Below are 10,254 nucleotides of genomic sequence, written 5' to 3' on the forward strand. Positions count from 1 at the left end.
CCGGGAAAGGATGAAGATGCCGGCCAACAAGCTAGGTCGCCGCGCGGATCCCTTTGGACTCTGCTGCTAGGTCCCATGTTCTTGGGGTTGTCTTCGATCGGTACCCGATTGCATCGCAGGGGCGAGACAAAGGTCTAATTTTCACGGAAGAATATATGCTGCGCGTCTATTTTTTTCGTACAACTTTTTTTTAGGGAAATTTTCTTCGTACAAGTTGTGCATATATGCTTTCGTGCAGCGTATCTTTTTTTTCCTACAATGCATTATATGCTACTATCTCTTAACCATGTGAAACGTTTTCCATGTTATTAGAGGGATAGACATCCAAGGCTTCGAGCCAGTCAATGCTTGCACCAGCAGAGACATAAGATACCATGGCGAACAAGTTCGAACACACAAATGTGATCACAAGGGAGTTTACATACCAGTACCTGGAGGAAATTACAGATAATTTTTCTGACAAAAACATAATTGGTAGTGGTGGGTATGGAGTAGTTTACAAGGTAATATACTCATATGGTCATTTCTTACACATCTTGTAATTTGAACTGATATATACTACTGTAGTATTGAATGTAACAATAAGGACTCATCTAACTTTTTAACTGCAGGGAGTATTGCCCAATGGGGAAAAGATTGCTCTCAAAAAGCTCTATTGGAAGCAGGATATTGGTGACACAGAATTTAGGAATGAGTTTACTAACCTTATGAGGGCCCAACATCGAAATATTACCCAGTTGGTTGGCTACTGCTATAATCTAAGAGAACAACGTGTTGAGCATAATGGTGAATATATTTCTGTTAGTGTTGAAGAAAGAGTCCTCTGCTTTGAATACTTGCCGGAAAGCCTTGACAAGCATATTACCGGTATGATGGTGCTCTATTTATACATTCTATGTTTATATAAAGAGAAATTATACTAAACTTTCTGCAATTTTTAGACCCCTAAATTCACATGTTGGCAATACCCACGTTTACTTTTGCAGATATATCTGATGGACTCGATTGGAGCACACGTTTCAAAATTATTAAGGGAGTCTGTGAGGGCTTAAATTACCTTCATAATGGATCCAAAGATCCCATTTACCATCTTGACTTGAAACCCGACAATATATTGCTGGACAAGAACATGATCCCTAAAATTGGAGATTTCGGTTTATCGAAACTCTTCCTTCCAACGCAAACCAATGACACAAGCCAATTTGCAGGAACACCGTGAGTTGATTAATACCTCATGAGTCATGACAAATAATTGTTTATTTCATAAGGAAATTATAGAGATAATTGTATTTGACATATAATATGCAGCGGATACATGCCACCGGAATACATAGATAGAAGCGAAATCACATCAAAGTTTGATGTATTCAGTTTGGATGTTGTCATCATACGGATAATGACGGGAAAGGAGGGTTTCTCCAGAGAAATGTCCTCGCAAGTTTTTTTTTGAGCATGTATGGCTTATTTATTGCATTGTGAGCAGCAATACCTTTGTCATATATTATAATCCTTTTGTGAATGCCTTAAATCCATGCCACCTCGCCATTCTATTCCAAATTCGCAGGTACATGAAAACTGGGGGAAGCGGCTGCAGGCAACAATGTCATCGCTTAAATTAGAGGAAGTCAAGACATGTATCAAAATAGCGTTGAAGTGTGTGGAGGTGGACAGTGAGAAAAGGCCTACTATAGCCGAGATTGTCTATGAACTAAACCATGTTGGTACCGCAGGAAGTTCGCCTATAGAACAGGTATATATATTCGGATCGGCTATACACTGGATTTATATAGCATGACCAAGTTACGTCCTCTACATATCCCATAATTAATCACTAACTTCCGGCCCGCTGATCATAAATGCCTGTTGTTTCAGTTTCATTTGTTTTCCTCTTTACCTAATTCTTTTGAATTTTTATACTAAAACCAACATGAAATTGCGCCCATTACTCTTCATATGAAGATGCTAGTAAAATACATTTATTGTTTTCGTTTTGGTGGGGGCAGCACGGACCTAGCCGCACTTCATTTTTATCCATTTTCTACCCCATGACACAATAGCTGCAGCCGAAGAAAAAATAGCTACAGCCGAAAAAAAGAGCGGGATTAGCGGGAAGTGTGGTGACCGTTGGATGGATCCGAATGGAACGACACCCGAGTTGATCCGTTATCTTGCAAAAAAGATGAAGAGTGCCAGTTACAATTCCGATAACTAAAAGTTAGTAGAAATCGGCACGGGTCACTTCGTCGTTTCCTAATAAACTATATTTTGACAGCTACCCATATTTCATAATCTCTACTAGGTAGTAGGTATTGCTTTGCAACATCCGTTAGAAAGCATATGTCTAAAATTTCTTTTTTGTACTACAAGATACAGTTACTATCCTAGTGTATAAGTATATATCCTAACGGAGACTATGTATGTAGCCGTAGTATGTACTATGTAGTACTTCCTCCGTTTTTATTTACTTCACACATTGGCTTTGTCTCGAGCCAAAAAATATAAACTTGGACCAAATTTATACAAAAAAAAATTAGCATCCACACTACCAAATCAATATCATTAGTATTTTCGTACCATATATATTTCTGTTGTAAAAGTTCAGATTATTTTTGATAAATTTGGTCAAAATTTATAAGTTTGACTTAGGTCAAAGCCTATACGCGGAATAAATAAAAATGGAGGGAGTATGTGTAAGACCACATGAGTTGTATATATCTTACTCCTTCCGATTCCAAATTATAAAAAGTTCCAACTTTTTTCTCCGGATTGGATGTATTTAGACGTGTTTTATCAGTTCATATATAGTTCATATTGAAATATCCAAAGCATCTTAGTGTTAGTGAACAGAGGGGGTGGTACTTTGTATGTACAGTATGTATGACCTTTTGTTGTTGCAGGTCACCAACTCCGGAAGCAAGCATGCCGTAAACCAAAACTGGAATTCAGGTAAACATCTTGTGAATATCAATGCATCAGCTAATTAACTCGTACTATGGTGTACGTAATCATTAATTGCTTCGTTCGTGACTGCACGGTAGAGCACCGAGGCAGAATCGCATTTTCTACCAGCTACAGGGCCCCGGTGCCATTGGACATCTTCTCCTGCGCCTTGACGCCGTCGTCCACCCAAGATGAACTCCTCCTCACAGATGGAGTCTCATACAACTACAACGGCCGTTCCATCCCTCCCGCCGCACTAAAGACCCTTCTCAAGAACCCCAAGGTGGCAAACGAGAGTGCGGCCACCACCGATGGACGTCGATGCTGGCCATGTCTCCGGCCTCATCTTTGTCTCTGAGAGGGACGACGGCCTGGAGACGTTGTACATTGCCTTGCGCTTCAGTAATGACAATAAGGTCAAGGTCAAGGTCAAGGTCTATGCCCTCGCCGACATCTTCAGCACTGCCGACTTCTGCGGTGTACGCCTGGAGGACAGTGGCTGCATTGGCGGTGGTTGTAGCGTGGGGTCTCAAACCATCGATCACTGTCTCATCTACGTCTCCACCAAGGAACCAGTACAGACAAGCCGCAGTCCTTGGACGGTCGTGTACAGCACTAACCTGAGGACGGGCGAGACAAAGCGCCTCACTCCACAAGGTATATATATACCTCATGTGTTGAGCTCTAAAGATTTCTATTGGTCGTCTAATTGCACTATATGTGATTGACATATGTAGGGCAGTTTGACTTGAGCCCGTCCGTGTCGCCATCGGGGAAGAAGGTTGCGGTGGCCACGTTTCAATCGAATAGATGGAACGGCGAGATCGAGAACCTCAAAACAGACATCTGCGTGATGAATGTGGATAGGGTCAAGTGTGGTGGCCTTGGGCGCTGCAAAATCATTATGGATGGCGGCTGGCCATCCTCGGGAAGTGACAACATAATCTTCTTCCATCGTTGTGTCATGGACATGATGTTAGGAAGAACATCTTGGGCCGTGTTCCAGTACAACATCAGCACCAAGAAGACCGTCCGAGTGACTCCCGAGGAATTGAGCGCGGTGACTCCGGCGGCCATCAGCGAGACCAAGGTAGCGGTGGCGACCATCCGCCATGAGTCCGGGGTCAGCTTCAGCCATAAAGCCACCCTGGAGACGCGGTATCGCCACATCGAGATCTTTGACACGGATACTCCTATGCTGCCTCCGGTGCGCATCATCCATAAGTTAAGGCCAAAAGGTGACCACTACAACCCCTTTGTGATGGATGGTGGCGGCCGCATTGGATACCACCGTTGCAGGAGTGATCACCTGCGCCACGGAGACCGCATCCACCGGAATTTGTACAAGCAGGAGGAGTCCCCGGTGGAGGACATCGGCTTGTATCGGGTGTCTGGAATGTCCCCAACCATCTCCACGGACGGCTCCAAGCTCGCCTTCGTCGACAATGAGTTCAAGGTGGTGTCAGGTGTGGGTCGCGGATAGCCAAGGCTACGTATTGTGTTCAAGACTGAAGAAGGCTCGGGGGGCGGGAGTGTCTTCTCCCCTGTGTGGAACCAGAACCCTGACAAGGACATCCTCTATATCTGCGTCGGCCGCACCTTCCACTCGGGCATGCCACTGGAGATTTATGCCATTCACATCGGCAACCACTCGGACATGGCGCCTCAGCAGATTGAACGACTCACTCATGGCGGGTTCAACAATGCATTCCCGTCAAGCAGTCCGGACGGGAATAAGGGGCGCATCGGAGCGGGGGCACAAGAACTTGTACATAATGTCGAATAAGGGGGAAACAGAACTTGATCATGTGACAGGGCGGCTGACGGCAGGGCCTTGGGCAGATACTCACTGCCAGTGGTCACCGCATGGGGAGTGGATCGTCTTCTCGTCCTCGCGCGACAAACCAGCCGCTGCTCTCCATAGTGACCACTTCCTTGACACGGGATTCTTCTCGGTGTACCTGGTTAAGGCGAGTGACCTGGCGGTGGTAATCAGGGTGATGAGCAGCGGGGGCAATCTTGGCGGTCACATAAACCACCCTGTGTTCAGCCCGGACGGGAGGAGCATCGCCTTCACTGCAGACCTAGCAGCGGTGTCGGTGGAGCCGATCTCGCTGCCCAAGTGCTTATACGCGCTCCGGCCCTATGGCGACATCTTGGTGGTGGACATCGACCCGGACGACCCGACCAAGAGCAAAGACGTGAAGGAGTTCCGCCGGATGACGCATAGCAGGTATGAGTGTGGGACGCCAGCCTGGACGTCCTTGTTCGCGACGCCCGCACACGCGCAGTGGAACATGTTGCTGAAATTTGAGGACACGTTGTACAAACAGGCGTGTCCGTACATCCACCCCGACAGGAGCGAGAGCTAGCACATGACCGGCCACCTCATCCCCAAGAGTGCTTGCTGATTATTTGTTAGTATACAGTATCTATCAATAAAAAACAACGGTGTATCCAATCAACATGGGAAACTAAAGCTTATTCGTTAGTGTTCTTGCTCGAACCAACTTTCTGTTTCGGTAATCACTGGAGATCCATCTATCAAACATTTCACTTTTCTACATTTGGAACATTATTATGTAAAAGTTCGAGAAAATATTTGGACTATTGTTTTCATTTAACACTAGCAAAATGGAACAGAAATGTTGCTGTAAATCCTTCTGGTCGCATCTGAGCACGGCATATTGAAGCCCGTTCGGGCACGTGTTGCTAGCTGTTGAGTTTACCTCTTCATGGATGATGATCGTATTTTTCTCAACCCATACACAATCCACTGTAAGTCTGTGACGGCATTGACCTCACGACCGTCTTTGAGGCCTTCCCAGTGAAGATTGCCTCGTTCCTGAGTCGTGAGGTAGTCGAGGTGGTGTAAGGTGGAATCAAACGAGGGAAGTGAAAATCTTCAATGGTACGCGAATGACCTACATCAATGTGGTGTAAGGCCCCGTATGCGTTACTATCCTAAGTACTCCCTCCATTTCAAAATATAGTGCGCCCGCGTTTTCTGAGGTCCAACTTTGACCATAAATTTAACCAACGAGACCGACTGCGGTGGGAGAAAAAAATTATATAATTGAAAACTTTTTTGAATACGAATTCACTGGTATAACTTTTGCTCCATCTCATGGCATCAAAAATTATATAATTGAAAACATTTTGCATACACTTTTTCAATCAAATGAATTGGGATGCAAGTTGTGGCATCAAAAATAAGGACCATGTGTCCCGCTCAGGGTATTGCAAACCATCTACTGTTTTCTCAGAGTCCATGGTGCAGAGTTCCTACTCAAAATCAAAGATTCAGTGTTCCTGTCAAATTTATTTATCTGGCTACCACTAGTAATTAACAGGCAGACTGAATACAAGCGCCATGTCGCGTAGGAAACAACTCCTTTCTCCCATCTTACTCATGTGTCATGTGTGGTCTTCGGACAGTAGAAGCAAGGGATCACCTCCGTTTCAGCTGACAGTTTGTTGAAGTGCTCCTAGCACTGCTCTGGCATTAATCCGGGACATGATTTTGTGGATAATGACTCAAACTCTTCTTTAAAGGATTAATCTGAAGATGCAAGAAAGTGTTGAAAGGTGAGCTCACCTTAGTCTTCCATAGAGCATTTTGCTTACCAACTTCCTGTAACTCAGATGTATGCAAAATAAGAGTAAATAGCATAAAACTACTACTTTACAGGCTAGGGTTCCAAAAAACTATCGGTTTAAATTTTTCTCAGATAACTACCAAGTGGGTGGTCGGCTGTTTCAAAAAACCCCAAATGACCGTTGTTTAAAAATTAAACATGTTTATGACATGTCGGGCCCGCACCTAAACGAACTGGCTGTTTGACCGTTTGTTTGACCGCTATTTGACATGTGGGACCGACATGTCAGTGTTTCTTACAAAATCAATCAGGCCCTTGTAAATATTTAAGAAAAGCAATCCGGTCCCTACAAACAAATTAAAAAGGCAATCGGTCCTTTCCGTGGCTGTGCTCCAGATCGAGAGGAGCGGGCGCCCGCACCTTGCTCGCCGGCCATCAGCTGTTGCGTGGAGCTCGCCGGCCAGCAGCCATGGCGCCGCGACGGAGCCCCTTTCCGTCGCCCTTCGTCGTACAGCGCGCGCAGCCGCGGAGCTCCCCAACACGCAACCTCTCTCTCTTCCCTCTTGCTCGCGCTGGCTCCAGGTGGGTGGAGCAGCTCGACCAGCTCGGTCCAGTGGCCCCGGCTGGAGGTGGTGGCGGCATGGCCGTCCTCGGCGCGGAGGAGGGCAGGGTCGAGCTGCTCTGGCTGGTGGTGGCAGCGGTGGCCTACACACAAGCCCTCATGGCGCGCGCGGCGACCGCGGGCAGAGCCCCACGGCACGCGGCGACGACCACAGGCGAAGCCCCATGGCGCGTGGTGACCGCGGGTGGAACCACATGGCGGCGGCGCGCGGTGGCGACCACCCATGGCGGCGTGCAGCGGTGACCATGGGCGGAGCCCCATGGAGGCGCAACGGCGACCACGGGTAGAGCCCATGGAGGCGCGGCGGCGACAGTCCAAGGACCCGATTGCTTTTAAAAAATGATTCCAGGGACCCGATTGCTTTTTTAAAATCTTTGTAGGGGCTAATCCGTGAAAAATCTGTGGATGAGGCGCTGACATGTGGCCCCTACAAGTCAGTTAACGGTCAAACAAACGGTCAACCAAACGGTGTGTTTAGTGGCGGGCCTGACCTGTCATAAACATATTTAATTTTTTAACAAAGAGGATTTGGGGTTTTTTGAAACAGCCAACCCCTGACTTGGTAGTTATCAACGAAAAAATTAAATTCGGTAGTTTTTTGGAACCTTAGCCTGTAAAGTAGTAGTTTTATGCTATTTACTCGCAAAATAATTTGTGTGTGAAGAAATAGGTATCCAGGTCCTATATGCGAAGACGAGCCATTTTCCTTCCTGAACATACTTGTTCAGCCACTAGTTCCACGCCATCTTTGTCCATTTTCTCTCCCAGTTCAGTAGTGAAACATCTCATTGCTACTGTCACTCTCAGTGGTGGCAAATTTCAGACGATCATCCAATGGACTTGTAGTAAGAGAATTGCTTGCTGAATCTTGATTACTTTGCACACGTGGATGAAGTGCGCCGAATCAGTCTCAACAACAAGCCAAGCCAAGCATGTGATGCATGGACTGGTGGGTGTTGTATAAAAGCTTGAGCTATGAAGCAAAATCTTTCAGCGATAGAGCTCCTGGGACAGGTGCTGGTTCACTGTTTCCTTCTTGGAGGCGTTGTTCTTGGAGAACCTTTTTTGCAGTCTGGGTGTGGCCTCTGGTGGTGGTAGTTCCTGCTGCTTCACTGATCAGTTCGGCGTTTTTTTTTCTTTTTCTTTTTGCTGTGTGCATCCTTGATGTCTCGACTAGTTCCTGACATTATGTTGTTGCAGAGGCCGGGTGTAATTGATATCCGCTTGATATTAATATATTCCTCTTTAAAAAAATTAAGCAAAATCTTTCAGCGATATAGCTCCTGGGACAGGTGTGTAAATATATATATGTATGGATCATGCATGTGGTCAGTTGGCTTCTGTTACCTTCGGATATTTTTGCAGTGGCTAGTAGTACTAGTTCAGCTAAAAATAAAGTGTGTGCATCTTATCTTACTGCCACTAGCCCAGTACTAATACTATACTGTGAACTGAACCATATACATAGTTCCAGATGTGTGATTAAGGAGGGAGATTTGTTGGTTAAACAAGTTCAAAAGAGACAAAAATGTACCTGAATTCCAGATCCATTGTACAACTGAATCATGCAAAGTTTGCAAGAGAATCGGTTGCCACTAGGTAAAAAGTGCTGCAAAAAACAAAAAGATTTTGTGAAGTCTGTCAAACAACCTCTGAGCCACCTTGCACCAGTGTGTACCAGGCAGGAACGATCCTCTGATCGGATGGCACCCATCAGGTGATCCTGGCCGTTAATCACGTTCTGGCCCAAAGGTCAGAATGCATCAACCAGACTGAAGTGCTTGCCTCCTTATTGGTAAAGGATGCAGCAGTACGAGCCTATAGAACAGATCATGTGCAAGTAAGGTCATGCAACAAACAGCCACGCTCCGCCTTATAAACTGGTCTAGTGTCGCCTAAACTAGCGAGGTGGGACTAATTAGAGAGTAGACACGCAGTGCTAATTAAGCCTCCTCTGGCAGAGCATGGAAGAAGGGTCGTGGCCCATGTAGCTGAGAATGAGAATGGGCAAAGCCCATGAGAGAACCGTTCAACTCTGGAGATTGGTTGCTCCTATTCTTTGTGAGGACCTGGACCTGGTGGACATCTTACACTCTTTCCCGGCCAGCCGTACCTCCTTCCCAATGAAGCATTTGGGCCTACCTCTCTCGGTCAAGAATTTGAAAAGAATCCACTATCAACCGCTTGAAGACAAGATCGCAACCCAATTGGCACCGTGGATGAGTAAACACGTTGCCTCTCCAGGACGTGTTGTGTTGGTCAAATCCGTGCTTACGGCCATTGCTATCTATTATATGACGGCGTTGAACCTCCCGGTTGAGGTGATGAACAAGATTGATGCTCTCCGACGGGCATTCTTGTGGGCTGGATGTGACAAAGTCACTGGAGGAAAATGCAAGATTAATTGGGAGCAAGTGTGCAAGTCAAAACTTCATGGTGGCCTTGGCATTCTCAATCTGAAAAAGTTTGCATCTACTCTGCGCATTCGTTGGCTCTGGGGTGAGTGGCTTACTCCGATCAAGCCTTGGGTGGGATTAGGGACGCCATGCGACCGACAGGATAGAGACATCTTTGCGGCCTCCACAAAAGTCGTCGTGGGCGATGGTACACATGCCATTTTTTGGGAGTCTGCTTGGCTTGATGGTTTGCGACCCAAGGACATTGCACCAAAAAAATTTGAGCTGTCACAAAGAAGGAATTGCTCGGTACAGAAAGCGCTCCTCAACAATTTTTGGGAGTCTCAGGTGAAGACCTCTCAGGGCATGACTGTTGACCATCTTCATGAGTTCATCAACCTATGGGAGAATCTATCTCATGTTTAGTTAATACCTGACATGCCTGACTCCATCATTTGGAAGCTCACCAAGGATGGTCACTATTCTGCAGCAACGGCTTATAGTGCGCAGTTTCTCGGTTTAGTTGACTCGGACTTGCCTCAAATTGTTTGGACAACTTGCCCCCCCCCCCCCCCCCCCAAATGCAAGTTTTTCGCTTGGCTAGTCATCAACAATAGAATCTGGACGGCAGACCGGCTTCAGAAGCGAGGGTGGCCTAATTGCAACATTTGCCCCTGTGCAAGAAAGTCCAGGAATC

General features: G+C 46.3%; 1 non-coding gene and 2 pseudogenes across 1 annotated transcript; 2 read left to right on the forward strand and 1 right to left on the reverse strand.

The window, feature by feature from the left end:
• The first annotated feature begins 374 nt into the window (after positions 1-374).
• Positions 375-2,984, forward strand: LOC123138747 (cysteine-rich receptor-like protein kinase 26; annotated as a pseudogene).
• An 8-nt stretch (positions 2,985-2,992) lies between these two features.
• On the forward strand, positions 2,993-5,351 carry LOC123138748 (uncharacterized; annotated as a pseudogene).
• A 3,445-nt stretch (positions 5,352-8,796) lies between these two features.
• Positions 8,797-9,011, reverse strand: LOC123140483 (small nucleolar RNA U3). Its single transcript, XR_006470037.1, has one exon. It is a non-coding gene; the product is annotated as a small nucleolar RNA U3 (small nucleolar RNA).
• Between the last annotated feature and the right edge of the window lie 1,243 nt (positions 9,012-10,254).

The sequence above is a fragment of the Triticum aestivum genome, chromosome 6B, assembly GCF_018294505.1.
Source record: "Triticum aestivum cultivar Chinese Spring chromosome 6B, IWGSC CS RefSeq v2.1, whole genome shotgun sequence".
NCBI classification, from domain to species: domain Eukaryota; kingdom Viridiplantae; phylum Streptophyta; class Magnoliopsida; order Poales; family Poaceae; genus Triticum; species Triticum aestivum.